The 18,493-nt window shown below is 32.8% G+C and overlaps 6 non-coding genes across 6 annotated transcripts; all 6 read left to right on the top strand.

The window, feature by feature from the left end:
• The first annotated feature begins 3,356 nt into the window (after window positions 1-3,356).
• On the top strand, window positions 3,357-3,428 carry Trnap-ugg. The gene has a single exon. It is a non-coding gene; the product is annotated as a tRNA-Pro (tRNA).
• Window positions 3,429-4,477: 1,049 nt separating this feature from the next.
• Window positions 4,478-4,551, top strand: Trnan-guu. The gene has a single exon. It is a non-coding gene; the product is annotated as a tRNA-Asn (tRNA).
• A 645-nt stretch (window positions 4,552-5,196) lies between these two features.
• On the top strand, window positions 5,197-5,270 carry Trnan-guu. Its single transcript has one exon. It is a non-coding gene; the product is annotated as a tRNA-Asn (tRNA).
• A 10,292-nt stretch (window positions 5,271-15,562) lies between these two features.
• Window positions 15,563-15,634, top strand: Trnap-ugg. Its single transcript has one exon. It is a non-coding gene; the product is annotated as a tRNA-Pro (tRNA).
• Window positions 15,635-16,683: 1,049 nt separating this feature from the next.
• Window positions 16,684-16,757, top strand: Trnan-guu. Its single transcript has one exon. It is a non-coding gene; the product is annotated as a tRNA-Asn (tRNA).
• Window positions 16,758-17,862: 1,105 nt separating this feature from the next.
• On the top strand, window positions 17,863-17,935 carry Trnap-ugg. Its single transcript has one exon. It is a non-coding gene; the product is annotated as a tRNA-Pro (tRNA).
• The last annotated feature ends 558 nt before the right edge of the window (window positions 17,936-18,493 follow it).

Below are 18,493 nucleotides of genomic sequence, written 5' to 3'. Positions count from 1 at the left end.
TGCCTACTCATACAATATTAAAAGTTTTACTTCAATCGCGTGTGATCCTTAGCGCACTCTTTTTTTTTTTATTCTGTCAGCAATAGACACTGAGGTCTGGGTATACCAAATGAGTAACCTCGGAAGTCTGATCCAGATAGTAAGTGCGTAACTATGATGGATGGACTGGACGTACCTTATGGTCGTCTCTGAAGACCAGTGACTATGGTGCTGCGTCAAATCTTAATCCTCGAAAAATAAAACTCCTTTATATTCATCTCCATCGTCGTGAGTCACCAATGTGGGAGTTGTAATGATTATGACATATATACTAAATTAGAAAAACTTCCAACATAATAAAAAAATATAAATTTATTAACTGTAAAAATATTTCGATATTAAAAATATACATGACATGTCCCCTTGTTTTTTTTTTTTCAAATCAAAACCAGCCTGCTTGATATCCCCACAATATTATATATATATATATATATATATATCTATATAAATTATGAATTTTAATGATATGAGTGGAACGAATATTAATTTTAATATGAACAAAACAGCACTCAGATTTGTTAACACAACTTTATTTTATGATTACAGACGTTTCGAGACCATGGTGTGTCTCATCTTCAGTGTAATTTCAAAAACAGTTTACTTATATACTACACATTCTTTAATACTTTATTTAAATTTCATTTATTTTTGATATACAATGCATTAGCCAAGACTACTAACAAAAGGAATTTCTTAATTAAATGCAAGCACGAAAATGTTTTACCTAATTTATCACCAACAATTTAACATTCAAAAATAAAAATTACAATAACATACAAAAACTAAATAACAGTCTATTGATCCTTCAGAACGGATAAGATTTATGTTAATGAAACAATTTACAACATTTCAAAAAACTCACAAAAACAAAGTTCAGTGCAAGAATGATACTCTTACATCTACCGGGACATCATAGCTACAAAAAAATTTCTTCAAGATAACAAAAATTATTAGTGTGTAAGGCAGATAAGGAAACATTTCAGTGGTTTTGTTAAAAGAGGAATATGATAAAGAAGCAAAGAAAATTCTCAGTAATGAATCTCTATATGAAGAATTGGCATCGGATCCGAACAACTATCACCATAGACAGGTTTTTAAATTTATAAATTTATTAGAGAAAAAGGGACATATTAATAATACCATATCATTAAAGTTAAAAGTACAACATCCTTTAACCCCAAAATTCTATTGCCTTCCAAAGATCCATAAACCTAATTGCCCATTTAGACCAATTGTTTCCTACATTGATTCGCCATACTACTTTTAAGCAAAATATTTTTCAGATATTTTAAAGAATGTCACCATAGATTCTCCATACCGTTTAAATAACTCTTTCCAGTTAATAGAACATATAAAACATAAAGTAATTCCTCCTGATTGTTCCTTTATGAGTCTTGACGTCATTAATTTATTTAATAATCTTCCGCATTATCTAATTATTACAGCTATGAAGAAAAGATGGATGCAAATAGTTGAATTCACTTGTTTACCGATGGAAATTTTTATTTCAGGAATAGAATTACTTTTAAAAGCATCATATTTCACTTTTAATAAAAAATATTATACGATGAAGAGAGGTTGTCCAATGGGCAGCCCATTAAGTCCTGTTTTGGCGGATTTAGTATTACAAGATTTGGAAAATCATGTCTTAAATTCTTTACCTTCCAAACCTATGGTTTATTTCAGATATGTCGATGACACATTAATATTACTTAATAAAAAGATATAGATAATGTTTTCAACAAATTCAATGAGTACAATTCTTTTTTACAATTCACTCAGGAACTTGAAAATGATTCGACGTTACATTTTCTTGACGTAAAACTCATTAATAGAGGCGGTGTATGTTATACAGACTGGTACAGAAAAGATAGTTGGTCCGGGAGATACATTAATTTTAATTCGCATGTTCCTCTCAATATAAAAATTTCTACCATTCTAAATCTTGTAGATCACGCTATTTTATTATCTGATCCCCTGTTTTATGATACAAACATAAAATTAGTTAAAACGATCCTACTTGGCAATAATTTTCCATATAAGTTAATTTGTCCAATTATTAAAAATAGAGTCGCAAAATTACTTGAACCTTTTGATAAGAAACCGGAAGAGCCTGGCAAAACAAGTGTTCCTGAAAAAACTTTTTTCATTAATTTTCCATATCTTGACAATAATTTTAACCAATTATCAAAAAGACTTTTCAAAAAACACAATATTCGTATTACTTTTTCTCCATTAAAACAATTAAAATTTTTATATTCCAAAATTAAAGATGAAACTCCATTAACAAAAAAGAAAGATATAGTTTGTAAAGTAAAATGTTTGGATTGTAATTGCTCTTATATTGGCCAGACCTGCCAGAACTTAGAAAAGAGACTCAGGCAACATGAATTACAATGTGAAAAAATAGATAACAAAAATTTAAAAGTACACTTGTGGATCATGCTAATATCAACAACCATAAGTTTGATTTTGACAATCCCCAATTTTATTCCATGAGAAAGACTTATTTAAACGGAGCATGGCAGAATCAATGTCAATAGTTCGGACTAACAATAGCATAAATCTAAGAACCGACACAAATATTTTACATGACACTTATATAAACATCATTAATAATTTATAATTTTTTCATTTATCTTATTCTTTTCAATAAATTAATTTGTTTTTTCATTTTTATCGATTTTTGTATGCGATAGCACTCCTTTTGTTTACATTATAATGATACCCTCTCTGTCTCCATCTAGAAAGTACTTCAAATTTGTTTAGAATATTTCTGTAAGTGTTATATGTTTCTTTAGTACTGTGTCAAGCATTGCAAGGAATAGTTGGTGTTTTTTGTATATCAAAATTAAATGAAATTTAAATAAAGTATTAAAGAATGTGTAGTATATAAGTAACTGTTTTTGAAATTACACTGAAGATGAGACACACCATGGTCTCGAAACGTCTGTAATCATAAAATAAAGTTGTGTTAAACAAATCTGAGTGCTGTTTTGTTTATATTAAACAATTAATATATATATATATATATATATAATTTGCACGAGCCTGGACATTTCTTTAAATTCGAGCACATATTATTTACTACAGTATTGTATATTGGATCGAGAACATATTATTTACAACAATGTTCTGCATTGGTTCCAACACTAACATGCACTGGATAAAACCCGTGGCTTGTTTTTCTAGGGTTATGATTTCGGCTTAGATATAAAACGTAAGTGGTAAATCATGTGTAAAATGTGTTTAGTGACTAGAACCCGTGGCATGTTGTACATTGGATGCAACACAAAAACGCAGTGGGTACGACCCGTGGCTCGTTGGTCTAGGGGTATGATTCCCGCTTTGGGTGCGGAAGGTCCCGGGTTCAAATCCCGGACGAGCCCTGATATTTCTTTAAATTTGAGTGCCTATTATTTACTACAATTGGTGTTTATTGAATATACCGCGTGGCTCGTTGGTCTAGGAGTATGATTTCCGCTAAAGTGCAAGAGGTCCCGGGTTCAAATCCCGGACGAGCCCGGACTTTTCTTTAAATTCGAGCACATATTATTTACTACAATGTTGTACATTGGATGCAACATGGGTTACAGATTAGTGTAGATATAAGTTCCATGTTATAATAAGCAATGTTTTAGGATAAGTTATTATTAAATGTGAATATTCGGATGTTAACCGAAAGGTTGGTGGTTCGAGCCCACCCGGGGGCGTAAAGTAGTTATTATTTATACTCTGGAATATTCAATGCATATTGTTTATACACAATAGTAGTTGATGGTTATATTATTCATCATATATGTAGTTTACACGAGCCCGGACATTTCTTTAAATTCGAGCACATATTATTTACTACAGTATTGTATATTGGATCGAGAACATATTATTTACAACAATGTTGTACATTGGTTCCAACACAATCACGCACTGGATAGAACCCGTGGCTCGTTGGTCTAGGGGTATGATTTTGGCTTAGATAATAAACGTAAGTGGCAAATCATATGTAAAATGTGTTTATTGAGTATACCGCGTGGCTCGTTGGTCTAGGAGTATGATTTCCGCTTAGGGTGCGGGAAGTCCCGGGTTCAAATTCCGGACAAGCCCTGACTTTTCTTTAAATTCGAGCACATATTATTTACTACAATGTTGTACATTGGATGCAGCATGGGTTACAGATTAGTGTAGATATAAGTTCCATGTTAGAATAAGCAATGTTTTAGGATAAGTGATTATTAAATGTAAATATAGGTTATTTAATTAAGTAACAAACAAACGCCTTTTCATTAGTAATATTTAAAGTTTAACCGAAAGGTTGGTGGATTGAACCCACCCGGGGGCGTACAATAATTGTTATTCATACCCATTATTGTTCAATAATTATAATTATTGTTTATGCTATATATAATTTACTCCTACTATTATCAACAGCGCGATAAGAGCCTCCGTGGCGCAATTGGCTAGCGCGTTCGGCTGTTAACCGAAAGGTTGGTGGTTCGAGCCCACCCGGGGGCGTAAAGTAGTTACTGTTTATACACTGGAATATTCAATGCATATTGTTTATACCCAATAGTATTTGATGATTATATTATTCATCATATATATAATTTGCACGAGCCCGGACATTTCTTTAAATTCGAGCACATATTATTTACTACAGTATTGTATATTGGATCGAGAACATATTATTTACAACAATGTTGTACATTGGTTCGAACACAAACATGCACTGGATAAAACCCGTGGCATGTTGGTCTAGGGTTATGATTTCGGCTTAGATATTAAACGTAAGTGGCAAATCCAAAAGTTGGTCTAGGGGTATGATTTCCGCTTAGGCTGCGGGAGGTCCCGGGTTCAAAGCACATATTATTTATTACATGGGGGTACAGCGTTTCAGAGGCTGTCACTCAAACCGAAAGTAGACTTTGTATAGTTTGTATAGTTTATAGGAGTGAAGTAAATGTTAACTATTTGTGTGTGAAGTGAATCGAGCGCGATGTATGGACAGGTATTGGGCACTGGTTGCGCCGTGGGTTACAGATTAGCGTAGTTTATTGGGTATAAGAATAATTGTTGTTTATACTCATTATTGTTCAATAATTATAATTATTGTTCATGCTATAAATAATTTACTCATACTATTATCAAGAAGCGATAAGAGCCTCCGTGGCGCAATTGGCTAGCGCGTTCGGCTGTTAACCGAAAGGTTGGTGGTTCGAGCCCACCCGGGAGCGTAAAGTAGTTAATATTTGTTCTCTGGAATATTCAATGCATAATGTTTATACCCAATAGTATTTGATGATTATATTATCCATCATATATGTAGTTTACACGAGCCCGGACATTTCTTTAAATTCGAGCACATAATCTAGGCATTTCTTTGAATTCGACTGCCTATTATTTACTACAATGTTGTACATTGGATGCAACACAAACACGCACTGGGTAGAACATGTGGTTCGTTGGTCTAGGGGTATGATTTCCGCTTTGGGTGGGGGAGGTCCCGGGTTCAAATCCTGGACGAGCGCGGGCATTTCTTTCAATTCGAGGGCATATTATTTATTACATGGGGGTACAGCGTTTCAGAAGCTGTCACTCAAACCGAAAGTAGACTTTGTATAGTTTGTATAGTTTAGGAGTGAAGTAAATGTTAACTATTTGTGTGTGAAGTGAATCGGGCCCGATGTATGGACAGGTATTGGGCACTGGTTGCGCCGTGGGTTACAGATTAGTGTAGTTTATTGGGTATAACAATAATTGTTGTTTATACCCATTATTGTTCAATAATCATAATTATTGTTTATGCTATATATAATTTACTCCTACTATTATCAAGAAGCGTTGGTGGTTCGAGCCCACCCGGGGGCGTGAAGTAGTTACTGTTTATACATATTGTTTATACTCAATAATATTTGATGATTATATTATTCATCATATATATAATTTGCACGAGCCCGGACATTTCTTTAAATTCGAGCACATATTATTTACTACAGTATTGTATATTGGATCGAGAACATATTATTTACTACAATGTTGTACATTGGATCCAACACAATCACGCACTGGATAGAACCCGTGGCTCGTTGGTCTAGGGGTATGATTTTGGCTTAGATAATAAACGTAAGTGGCAAATCATATGTAAAATGTGTTTATTGAGTATACCGCGTGGCTCGTTGGTCTAGGAGTATGATTTCCGCTTAGGGTGCGGGAGGTCCCAGGTTTAAACTCCGGACGAGCCCGAACTTTTCTTTAAATTCGAGCACATATTATTTACTACAATGTTGTACATTGGATGTAGCATGGGTTACAGATTAGTGTAGATATAAGTTCCATGTTAGAATAAGCAATGTTTTAGGATAAGTGATTATTAAATGTAAATATAGGTTAGTTAATTAAGTAACGAACAAACGCCTTTTCATTAGTAATATTTAAAGTTTAACCGAAAGGTTGGTGGATTGAACCTACCCGGAGGCGTACAATAATTGTTATTCATACCCATTATTGTTCAATAATTATAATTATTGGTTATGCTATATATAATTTACTCCTACTATTATCAACAGCGCGATAAGAGCCTCCGTGGCGCGTTGGTTTAGGAGTATGATTCCCGCTTTGGGTGCGGGAGGTCCCGGGTTCAAATCCCGGGCGAGCCCGGGTATTTCTTTAAATACGAGTGCGTATTATTTACTACAATGTTGTACATTGGATCCAACACAAACACGCAGTGGGCAAATCGTGTGTAAAATGTGTTTATTGAGATGTGAAAATCATGTGTAAAATGTGTTTATTGAGTATACCGCGTGGCTCATTGGTCTAGGGGTGTGATTTCCGCTTAGGGTGCGGGAGGTCCCGAATTCAAATCCCGGACGAGGCCGGACGTTTCTTTAAATTCGAGCACATATTATTTATTACATGGGGGTACAGCGTTTCAGAGGCTGCCACTCAAACCGAAAGTAGACTTTGTATAGTTTGTGTAGTTTATAGGAGTAAAGTAAATGTTAACTATTTGTGTGTGAAGTGAATCGAGCGCGATGTATGGACAGGTATTGGGCACTGGTTGCGCCGTGGGTTACAGATTAGTGTAGTTTATTCGGTATAAGAATAATTGTTGTTTATACTCATTATTGTTCAATAATTATAATTATTGTTCATGCTATAAATAATTTACTCATACTATTATCAAGGAGCGATAAGAGCCTCCGTGGCGCAATTGGCTAGCGCGTTCGTCTGTTAACCGAAAAGTTGGTGGTTCGAGTCCACCCGGGAGCGTAAAGTAGTTATTATTTGTACTCTGGAATATTCAATGCATATTGTTTATACCCAATAGTATTTGATGATTATATTATTCATCATATATGTAGTTTACACGAGCCCGGACATTTTTTTAAATTCGAGCACATATTATTTACTAGAGTATTGTATATTGGATCGAGAACATATTATTTACAACAATGTTCTACATTGGTTCCAACACAAACATGCACTGGATAAAACCCGTGGCAAATCATATGTAATATGCAATTGGCTAGCGCGTTCGGCTGTTAACCGAAAGGTTGGTGGCTCGAGCCCACCTGGGGGCGTAAATTAGTTACTGTTCATACTCTGGAATATTCAATGCATATTGTTTATACCCAATAGTATTTGATGATTATATTATTCATCATATATATATATATATATATATATATATATATATATGTGGGAGTTGTAATGATTATGACAATATACTAAATTAGAAACTCCCAACATAATGAAAAAATATAAATTTATTAACTGTAAAAATATTTCGATATTAAAAATATACATGACATGTCCCCTTGTTTTTTTTTTCAAATCAAAACCAGCCTGCTTGATATCCCCACACACTCCCTGCCCAGTGTTGATCTCACAGTTTAAAAAGAAAATACAGGGAAACACGTTATAAAAATGTGGTGGGAAAGCAGATTATAGCAGTCCAGTGTTGTAATACTGGTCAATTACAAATTGACATGTTTCGTCAGCATCAACTCCATATTCTGCATAAGGTTCTGACTAAAAAAAAACATGTGGAAAATTTCCTGTACCTCGATGTCGGTGAACTTCTAAGATTCAGCCTCGATCTAATTGGTATTAGTTATATCAGAATTACTTAATGTTTAGAATGCATAATTTATGGATACAGTTTCCATTTCTGCAAGCGTTGCATTCGTATCTGATGAGTTCCGATCAGAGGAAGAAGTTGGCTCTTTATCCAAATCAGGATCATTGGTTTCTTTGACATAAGAGTCCAGAATTGTGGAATCCAATAAATTATGTCAAATTTTGTTTTGACTCGTCGTTGTCACCGATAATGGGAGGTAGCATTATAAGACGATTTGTTGAGTTAACAGAGAAAGAGAGGTTGAATTGCATTCCAATGAAAAGTTCAGGCTCCAAATTATTTATTCTGTCAGCAATAGACACTGAGGTCTGGGTATACCAAATGAGTAACCTCGGAAGTCTGATCCAGATAGTAAGTGCGTTAACTATGATGGATTGGACTGGACGTACCTTATAGGTCGTCTCTGAAGACCAGTGACTATGGTGCTGCGTCAAATTCTTAAATCCTCGAAAAATAAAACTCCTTTATCTTCATCTCCATCGTCGTGAGTCACCAATGTGGGAGTTGTAATGATTATGACAATATACTAAATTAGAAACTTCCAACATAATAAAAAAATATAAATTTATTAACTGTAAAAATATTTCGATATTAAAAATATACATGACATGTCCCCTTGTTTTTTTTTTCAAATCAAAACCAGCCTGCTTGATATCCCCACAATATATATATATATATATATATATATATATATATTTTTTGAATAGTCTTGAATTTGATGTTGATATATATGTTTAATTTGAGTTTAATAATCGGGCGTAACATCAATAAAAATAGTATGAGTTTTTTTTAAAAATTTATTTATTTAAAATCCATACGTTTCAGCCGAAACGTATGGATTTTAAATAAATAAATTTTTAAAAAAAACTCATACTATTTTTATTGATGTTACGCCCGATTATTAAACTCAAATTAAACATATATATCAACATCAAATTCAAGACTATTCAAAAATATCACTCCTGGGCTGAAAAAAGGATTATTGACTTAATACACTAGTTATTCAAAAAATCTACAATACACTCTACGAACCATGGATCCACATCGTCATATCAAACCATTAGTCCCTCAAGTACACAAGAACAGGCAAGAAACCTTCAATACACGTGATGACCAATCGTTTTATGAATTTATCAGGCGCAACTACGGGATCTATATATATTCACAATTTAAAGCAGTTTCTAAATTAAATTCAAAAATCATTGTAAACACTAATAAACATGTCTTCTTATTAAGATGTCGAAAAGAAAAAATAATACCAAACTTTTACAAAATCAATGTAAAAAATTCAAACCTATTTCTAATAAGTCACAAGATAATACAGTAGATAATCTTAGCTTAAAATTTACTTCTTTAACGATAGAAAGTTGCATTAAAAATATACACAACTTCAGGAATACCATCGCAAAAATTACCAATTGGCTGTTTCGTACAGTTGAGTCCGAAATTGTTAACGATTTTCTCCACTTCGAAAATATTAAAAACAATAAACATTCTATTAACCTAAAACAATCTTACAAAAATAAATTTAACAAATTATTACAAAATAAAATAGAACATAGTAAAATAACTTTAGATGAAAACGTCATCAACAAATGGCTAAAAAACTTCTCATCCATTGAGATCCCAGATAGACTTCGATACATTTTTGCATTAGGCCCCAATTTTGCTGTTCCCAACTGTCCTAACAATTTTAATTTCATTAAATTACTCTCGAACTTAGAAAATGGTTTACAACAAATTAAAGATCCTAAACTGAAATCTCATACCAGAACTCTTTTTTGCAAAAAATTTATATCGTACATCAATTCTTTCAATATAAAAAATTCGAATTATACTGACATTCTTAGAGATCTCAAAAGCTGTAAATTATTTTTAAAAGACCATCCTAACATAATTGTTACAAGAGCAGACAAAGGAAACGTCACAGTTATACTTGAAAAAGAGGACTATTTACAAAAAATTACCGAATCACTCTCGGACGCCAGTACCTACACGACCATAAATAACGACCCAACCGAACACATTAACCGCTCCTGTCATAAACTTCTAGACAAATTAGTTACCAATAAACAAATCACAAAAGATACAGCTACAAACCTAAAAAATTTACACCCATACTTTCCAAGATTATACGGCCTTCCTAAAATACACAAAACAAACCTACCTTATAGACCGATTGTTTCAGACATAAATTCTCCACTATACAAATTATCCAAGTACATTAGTAATATCTTAACAACAATAACAAAACAGTCCCCATATTACATTAAAAATTCCTTCGAGCTTGTAAAACTTCTTAATAATATTTCCATTCCCAATAATTATAAACTAATTAGCCTAGACGTTATATCCCTATTTACAAATGTCCCACTAGACTTAATACTAGACGCCATCACTAGCAGATGGAGTGAAATTAGCCCTCACACCACACTATCCTTACATTGGTTTAGAGAAATCATCAAATTCATTGTCTCTAACACCTATTTTGAATTTAATGGATCATTTTATTACCAAATTTTTGGCACCCCAATGGGATCTCCCGCATCTCCGTCTTTAGTAGAAATTTCCTTACAATTAGTAGAAAACAAAATTTTTAATAATTACAATAAACAAATCTTTTATTACCGATATGTAGACGATATCATTACTTGTATTCCGGAAGAAGACATTAACATATTTACTGATAATTTTAACAATTTTAATAAAAAACTACAGTTTACCGTAGAATTAGAGACAATGAATTCGATTAGCTTTCTAGACATCAGACTCATACGTACAAATGACCACCGACTAATTACTAACTGGTACCAGAAACCAACTAGCTCCGGACGATACATAAATTACCACTCATACCACCCTCTTAAAATGAAAATTGCGACAATAATAAATTTAACAGACCACGCCATATTACTATCTGACAAAAACTTCTGGGACACGAACATTGACCTGGTTATAAACACACTGAAAAACAACTCATATCCTACGAACATAATCAACTCGGTCATAAATAACAGACGCAGTTACATTTTTAACAAACAAAAAGACCTCACAGATCATAAAAACCGCTTAGACTTAGAATCATATACTGGTGTCATTTGCCTACCGTACGTAAAAGATTTATATTTCTCGTGGAAAAAACTATTTCAACAATGTGGCATTCTGTTGGTATGTAATTGTGATGCAACCCTTAGTTCAATTTTTACACAAATGAAATCTAAGTTCAATTTTGACCGCCTCAGGAATTTAGTATATCAAATTAATTGCTCTAATTGCGAACTCTTTTATATTGGAGAAACTAGCCAAAACCTGAGTAAACGCCTTAATCAACACAAAAATAATTCAAAAAATCCTAAGCAATTTAAAACAATGTTAACTGAGCATATTAAAAATTTAAATCATAATATCGATTTTTTTAACCCTAAAATTTTACATTTTGAAGAGAATACAATTAAAAGAAGATTCGCTGAGGGGTTGTTTTTACAATTACATAACGACAGAGTCATAAATAAACGCAATGACAATACGGCCCTTATCGAAACGAACACGTGGTTTCTTAATAGCGTGTCAAAATTCCTTAAAAAATAACAAAATCCCATCGCCTTTTAAATTTTCCAAAAAATATCAACACATGCTAAAAACTGCTTTGAGAAAAATGTGGCATTTCTATCCTAAACTCCAAAGAGTAAATACATAGTTTCGACAACTTGTTAAGTTATCATGATTATTAGTGTGTTTTACCATTTGTGATGTTTGTGTTAAAAAATATATATCTTATCAATGTGCACATACTCATACCATGGATTAATAATGGTTTCATATGCTATATTAGGATACAAAATTGTAAGTGTTTTATTACCATTATTATTATTATTGTTTTTCCACAAAATTTCCTTTCATATAATTTATTTAGTTTCAATTTTTATAGTTAACTTGATTACCACTGAATGATGGCTAAGATGCTAGCCGAAACGTATGGATTTTAAATAAATAAATTTTTAAAAAAAACTCATACTATTTTTATTGATGTTACGCCCGATTATTAAACTCATAAATATATATATATATATATATATATATATTATAGAATTTTATGATATGAGTGGAACGAATATTAATTGTTTAATATGAACAAAACAGCACTCAGATTTGTTTAACACAACTTTATTTTATGATTACAGACGTTTCGAGACCATGGTGTGTCTCATCTTCAGTGTAATTTCAAAAACAGTTACTTATATACTACACATTCTTTAATACTTTATTTAAATTTCATTTAATTTTTGATATACAATGCATTAGCGAAGACTACTAACAAAAGGAATTTCTTAATTAAATGCAAGCACGAAAATGTTTTACCTAATTTTATCACCAACAATTTAACATTCAAAAATAAAAATTACAATAACATACAAAAACTAAATAACAGTCTATTGATCCTTCAGAATAAAATTTTGAAATATGAAATTGCAGACAGTGCAAAAGAAATCAATCGATTAAATAATAATTTAATAATATCCAAACGTGTGACACAGGACTCATTAGAAGAATTAGAATTCGATAAATTTATTTTTCTAGAACAAAAGAAATACCAAAAACTTTTTGATCAGATAAAGAACAAACAATGCAACAAACTTAAGAAACTAATAGAGCTAAGAGACAAAGCACATCCGATTATCAATACAGGTTTAGATTGGAACAAATGGGTTATAAACAAAACGGATACTCATATACCAGATAATATAAAATATATATTGGCTCTAGGTCCAAAGTTTTCAATCCAACAAAAAATTTTAACATTCAATGATTCAATTAAAGTTATTAGCAGCCTAGAAGCCGGCCTTAAATTAATCAAAGATCTAGAAGGAAAAGAAATCGAACGGATAAGATTTATGTTAATGAAACAATTTACAACATTTCAAAAAACTCACAAAAACAAAGTACAGTGCAAGAATGATACATCTTACATCTACCGGGACATCATAGCTACAAAAAAATTTCTTCAAGATAACAAACAATTATTAGTGTGTAAGGCAGATAAAGGAAACATTTCAGTGGTTTTGTTAAAAGAGGAATATGATAAAGAAGCAAAGAAAATTCTCAGTAATGAATCTCTATATGAAGAATTGGCATCGGATCCGAACAACTATCACCATAGACAGGTTTTTAAATTTATAAATTTATTAGAGAAAAAGGGACATATTAATAATACCACATCATTAAAGTTAAAAGTACAACATCCTTTAACCCCAAAATTCTATTGCCTTCCAAAGATCCATAAACCTAATTGCCCATTTAGACCAATTGTTTCCTACATTGATTCGCCATACTACTTTTTAGCAAAATATTTTTCAGATATTTTAAAGAATGTCACCATAGATTCTCCATACCGTTTAAATAACTCTTTACAGTTAATAGAACATATAAAACATAAAGTAATTCCTCCTGATTGTTCCTTTATGAGTCTTGACGTCATTAATTTATTTAATAATCTTCCGCATTATCTAATTATTACAGCTATAAAGAAAAGATGGATGCAAATAGTTGAATTCACTTGTTTACCGATGGAAATTTTTATTTCAGGAATAGAATTACTTTTAAAAGCATCATATTTCACTTTTAATAAAAAATATTATACGATGAAGAGAGGTTGTCCAATGGGCAGCCCATTAAGTCCTGTTTTGGCGGATTTAGTATTACAAGATTTGGAAAATCATGTCTTAAATTCTTTACCTTCCAAACCTATGGTTTATTTCAGATATGTCGATGATACATTAATATTACTTAATAAAAAAGATATAGATAATGTTTTCAACAAATTCAATGAGTACAATTCTTTTTTACAATTCACTCAGGAACTTGAAAATGATTCGACGTTACATTTTCTTGACGTAAAACTCATTAATAGAGGCGGTGTATGTTATACAGACTGGTACAGAAAAGATAGTTGGTCCGGGAGATACATTAATTTTAATTCGCATGTTCCTCTCAATATAAAAATTTCTACCATTCTAAATCTTGTAGATCACGCTATTTTATTATCTGATCCCCTGTTTTATGATACAAACATAAAATTAGTTAAAACGATCCTACTTGGCAATAATTTTCCATATAAGTTAATTTGTCCAATTATTAAAAATAGAGTCGCAAAATTACTTGAACCTTTTGATAAGAAACCGGAAGAGCCTGGCAAAACAAGTGTTCCTGAAAAAACTTTTTTCATTAATTTTCCATATCTTGACAATAATTTTAACCAATTATCAAAAAGACTTTTCAAAAAACACAATATTCGTATTACTTTTTCTCCATTAAAACAATTAAAATTTTTATATTCCAAAATTAAAGATGAAACTCCATTAACAAAAAAGAAAGATATAGTTTATAAAGTAAATTGTTTGGATTGTAATTGCTCTTATATTGGCCAGACCTGCCAGAACTTAGAAAAGAGACTCAGGCAACATGAATTACAATGTGAAAAAATAGATAACAAAAAATTTAAAAGTACACTTGTGGATCATGCTAATATCAACAACCATAAGTTTGATTTTGACAATCCCCAAATTTTATTCCATGAGAAAGACTTATTTAAACGGAGCATGGCAGAATCAATGTCAATAGTTCGGACTAACAATAGCATAAATCTAAGAACCGACACAAATATTTTACTTGACACTTATATAAACATCATTAATAATTTATAAATTTTTCATTTATCTTATTCTTTTCAATAAATTAATTTGTTTTTTCATTTTTATCGATTTTTGTATGCGATAGCACTCATTTTGTTTACATTATAATGATACCCTCTCTGTCTCCATCTAGAAAGTACTTTAAATTTGTTTAGAATATTTCTGTAAGTGTTATATGTTTCTTTAGTACTGTGTCAAGCATTGCAAGGAATAGTTGGTGTTTTTTGTATATCAAAAATTAAATGAAATTTAAATAAAGTATTAAAGAATGTGTAGTATATAAGTAACTGTTTTTGAAATTACACTGAAGATGAGACACACCATGGTCTCGAAACGTCTGTAATCATAAAATAAAGTTGTGTTAAACAAATCTGAGTGCTGTTTTGTTTATATTAAACAATTAATATATATATATAATTTGCACGAGCCTGGACATTTCTTTAAATTCGAGCACATATTATTTACTACAGTATTGTATATTGGATCGAGAACATATTATTTACAACAATGTTCTGCATTGGTTCCAACACTAACATGCACTGGATAAAACCCGTGGCTTGTTTTTCTAGGGTTATGATTTCGGCTTAGATATAAAACGTAAGTGGTAAATCATGTGTAAAATGTGTTTAGTGACTAGAACCCGTGGCATGTTGTACATTGGATGCAACACAAAAACGCAGTGGGTACGACCCGTGGCTCGTTGGTCTAGGGGTATGATTCCCGCTTTGGGTGCGGAAGGTCCCGGGTTCAAATCCCGGACGAGCCCTGATATTTCTTTAAATTTGAGTGCCTATTATTTACTACAATTGGTGTTTATTGAATATACCGCGTGGCTCGTTGGTCTAGGAGTATGATTTCCGCTAAAGTGCAAGAGGTCCCGGGTTCAAATCCCGGACGAGCCCGGACTTTTCTTTAAATTCGAGCACATATTATTTACTACAATGTTGTACATTGGATGCAACATGGGTTACAGATTAGTGTAGATATAAGTTCCATGTTATAATAAGCAATGTTTTAGGATAAGTTATTATTAAATGTGAATATTCGGATGTTAACCGAAAGGTTGGTGGTTCGAGCCCACCCGGGGGCGTAAAGTAGTTATTATTTATACTCTGGAATATTCAATGCATATTGTTTATACACAATAATAGTTGATGGTTATATTATTCATCATATATGTAGTTTACACGAGCCCGGACATTTCTTTAAATTCGAGCACATATTATTTACTACAGTATTGTATATTGGATCGAGAACATATTATTTACAACAATGTTGTACATTGGTTCCAACACAATCACGCACTGGATAGAACCCGTGGCTCGTTGGTCTAGGGGTATGATTTTGGCTTAGATAATAAACGTAAGTGGCAAATCATATGTAAAATGTGTTTATTGAGTATACCGCGTGGCTCGTTGGTCTAGGAGTATGATTTCCGCTTAGGGTGCGGGAGGTCCCGGGTTCAAATTCCGGACAAGCCCTGACTTTTCTTTAAATTCGAGCACATATTATTTACTACAATGTTGTACATTGGATGCAGCATGGGTTACAGATTAGTGTAGATATAAGTTCCATGTTAGAATAAGCAATGTTTTAGGATAAGTGATTATTAAATGTAAATATAGGTTATTTAATTAAGTAACAAACAAACGCCTTTTCATTAGTAATATTTAAAGTTTAACCGAAAGGTTGGTGGATTGAACCCACCCGGGGGCGTACAATAATTGTTATTCATACCCATTATTGTTCAATAATTATAATTATTGTTTATGCTATATATAATTTACTCCTACTATTATCAACAGCGCGATAAGAGCCTCCGTGGCGCAATTGGCTAGCGCGTTCGGCTGTTAACCGAAAGGTTGGTGGTTCGAGCCCACCCGGGGGCGTAAAGTAGTTACTGTTTATACACGGGAATATTCAATGCATATTGTTTATACCCAATAGTATTTGATGATTATATTATTCATCATATATATAATTTGCACGAGCCCGGACATTTCTTTAAATTCGAGCACATATTATTTACTACAGTATTGTATATTGGATCGAGAACATATTATTTACAACAATGTTGTACATTGGTTCGAACACAAACATGCACTGGATAAAACCCGTGGCATGTTGGTCTAGGTTATGATTTCGGCTTAGATATTAAACGTAAGTGGCAAATCCAAAAGTTGGTCTAGGGTATGATTTCCGCTTAGGCTGCGGGAGGTCCCGGGTTCAAATCCCGGACGAGTCCGGACTTTTCTTTAAATTCGAGCACATATTATTTATTACATGGGGGTACAGCGTTTCAGAGGCTGTCACTCAAACCGAAAGTAGACTTTGTATAGTTTGTATAGTTTATAGGAGTGAAGTAAATGTTAACTATTTGTGTGTGAAGTGAATCGAGCGCGATGTATGGACAGGTATTGGGCACTGGTTGCGCCGTGGGTTACAGATTAGTGTAGTTTATTGGGTATAAGAATAATTGTTGTTTATACTCATTATTGTTCAATAATTATAATTATTGTTCATGCTATAAATAATTTACTCATACTATTATCAAGAAGCGATAAGAGCCTCCGTGGCGCAATTGGCTAGCGCGTTCGTCTGTTAACCGAAAAGTTGGTGGTTCGAGTCTACCCGGGAGCGTAAAGTAGTTATTATTTGTACTCTGGAATATTCAATGCATATTGTTTATACCCAATAGTATTTGATGATTATATTATTCATCATATATGTAGTTTACACGAGCCCGGACATTTCTTTAAATTCGAGCACATATTATTTACTAGAGTATTGTATATTGGATCGAGAACATATTATTTACAACAATGTTCCAACACAACATGCACTGGATAAAACCCGTGGCTTGTTTCTAGGGTTATGATTTCGGCTTAGATATAAAACGTAAGTGGCAAATCATGTGTAAAATGTGTTTAGTGGCTGAACCCGTGGCATGTTGTACATTGGATGCAACACAAAAACGCAGTGGGTACGACCCGTGGCTCGTTGGTCTAGGGGTATGATTCCCGCTTTGGGTGGCGGAAGGTCCCGGGTTCAAATCCCGGACGAGCCTCTGATATTTCTTTAAATTCGAGTGCCTATTATTTACTCAATTGGCGTTTATTGAATATACCGCGTGGCTCGTTGGTCTAGGAGTATAATTTCCGCTTAGGGTGCAGAGGTCCCGGGTTCAAATCCCGGACGAGCCCGGACTTTTCTTTAAATTCGAGCACATATTATTTACTACAATGTTGTACATTGGATGCAACATGGGTTACAGATTAGTGTAGATATAGTTCCATTTAGAATAAGCAATGTTTTAGGATAAGTTATTATTAAATGTGAATATTCGGATGTTAACCAAAAGGTTGGTGGTTCGAGCCCACCCGGGGGCGTAAAGTAGTTATTATTTATACTCTGGAATATTCAATGCATATTGTTTATACCCAATAGTAGTTGATGTTTATATTATTCATCATATATTATATTTGCACGAGCCCGGACATTTCTTTAAATTCGAGCCATATTATTTACTACAGTATTGTATATTGGATCGAGAACATATTATTTACTACAATGTTGTACATTGGATGCAACACAACACGCACTGGATATAACCCGTGGCTCGTTG

Source organism: Ctenocephalides felis, unplaced genomic scaffold (assembly GCF_003426905.1).
Source record: "Ctenocephalides felis isolate EL2017-DRISC unplaced genomic scaffold, ASM342690v1 CF-g0.4_SCAFFOLD_03355, whole genome shotgun sequence".
Lineage (NCBI taxonomy): Eukaryota > Metazoa > Arthropoda > Insecta > Siphonaptera > Pulicidae > Ctenocephalides > Ctenocephalides felis.
This window is presented reverse-complemented; position numbering and strand designations above follow the sequence as displayed.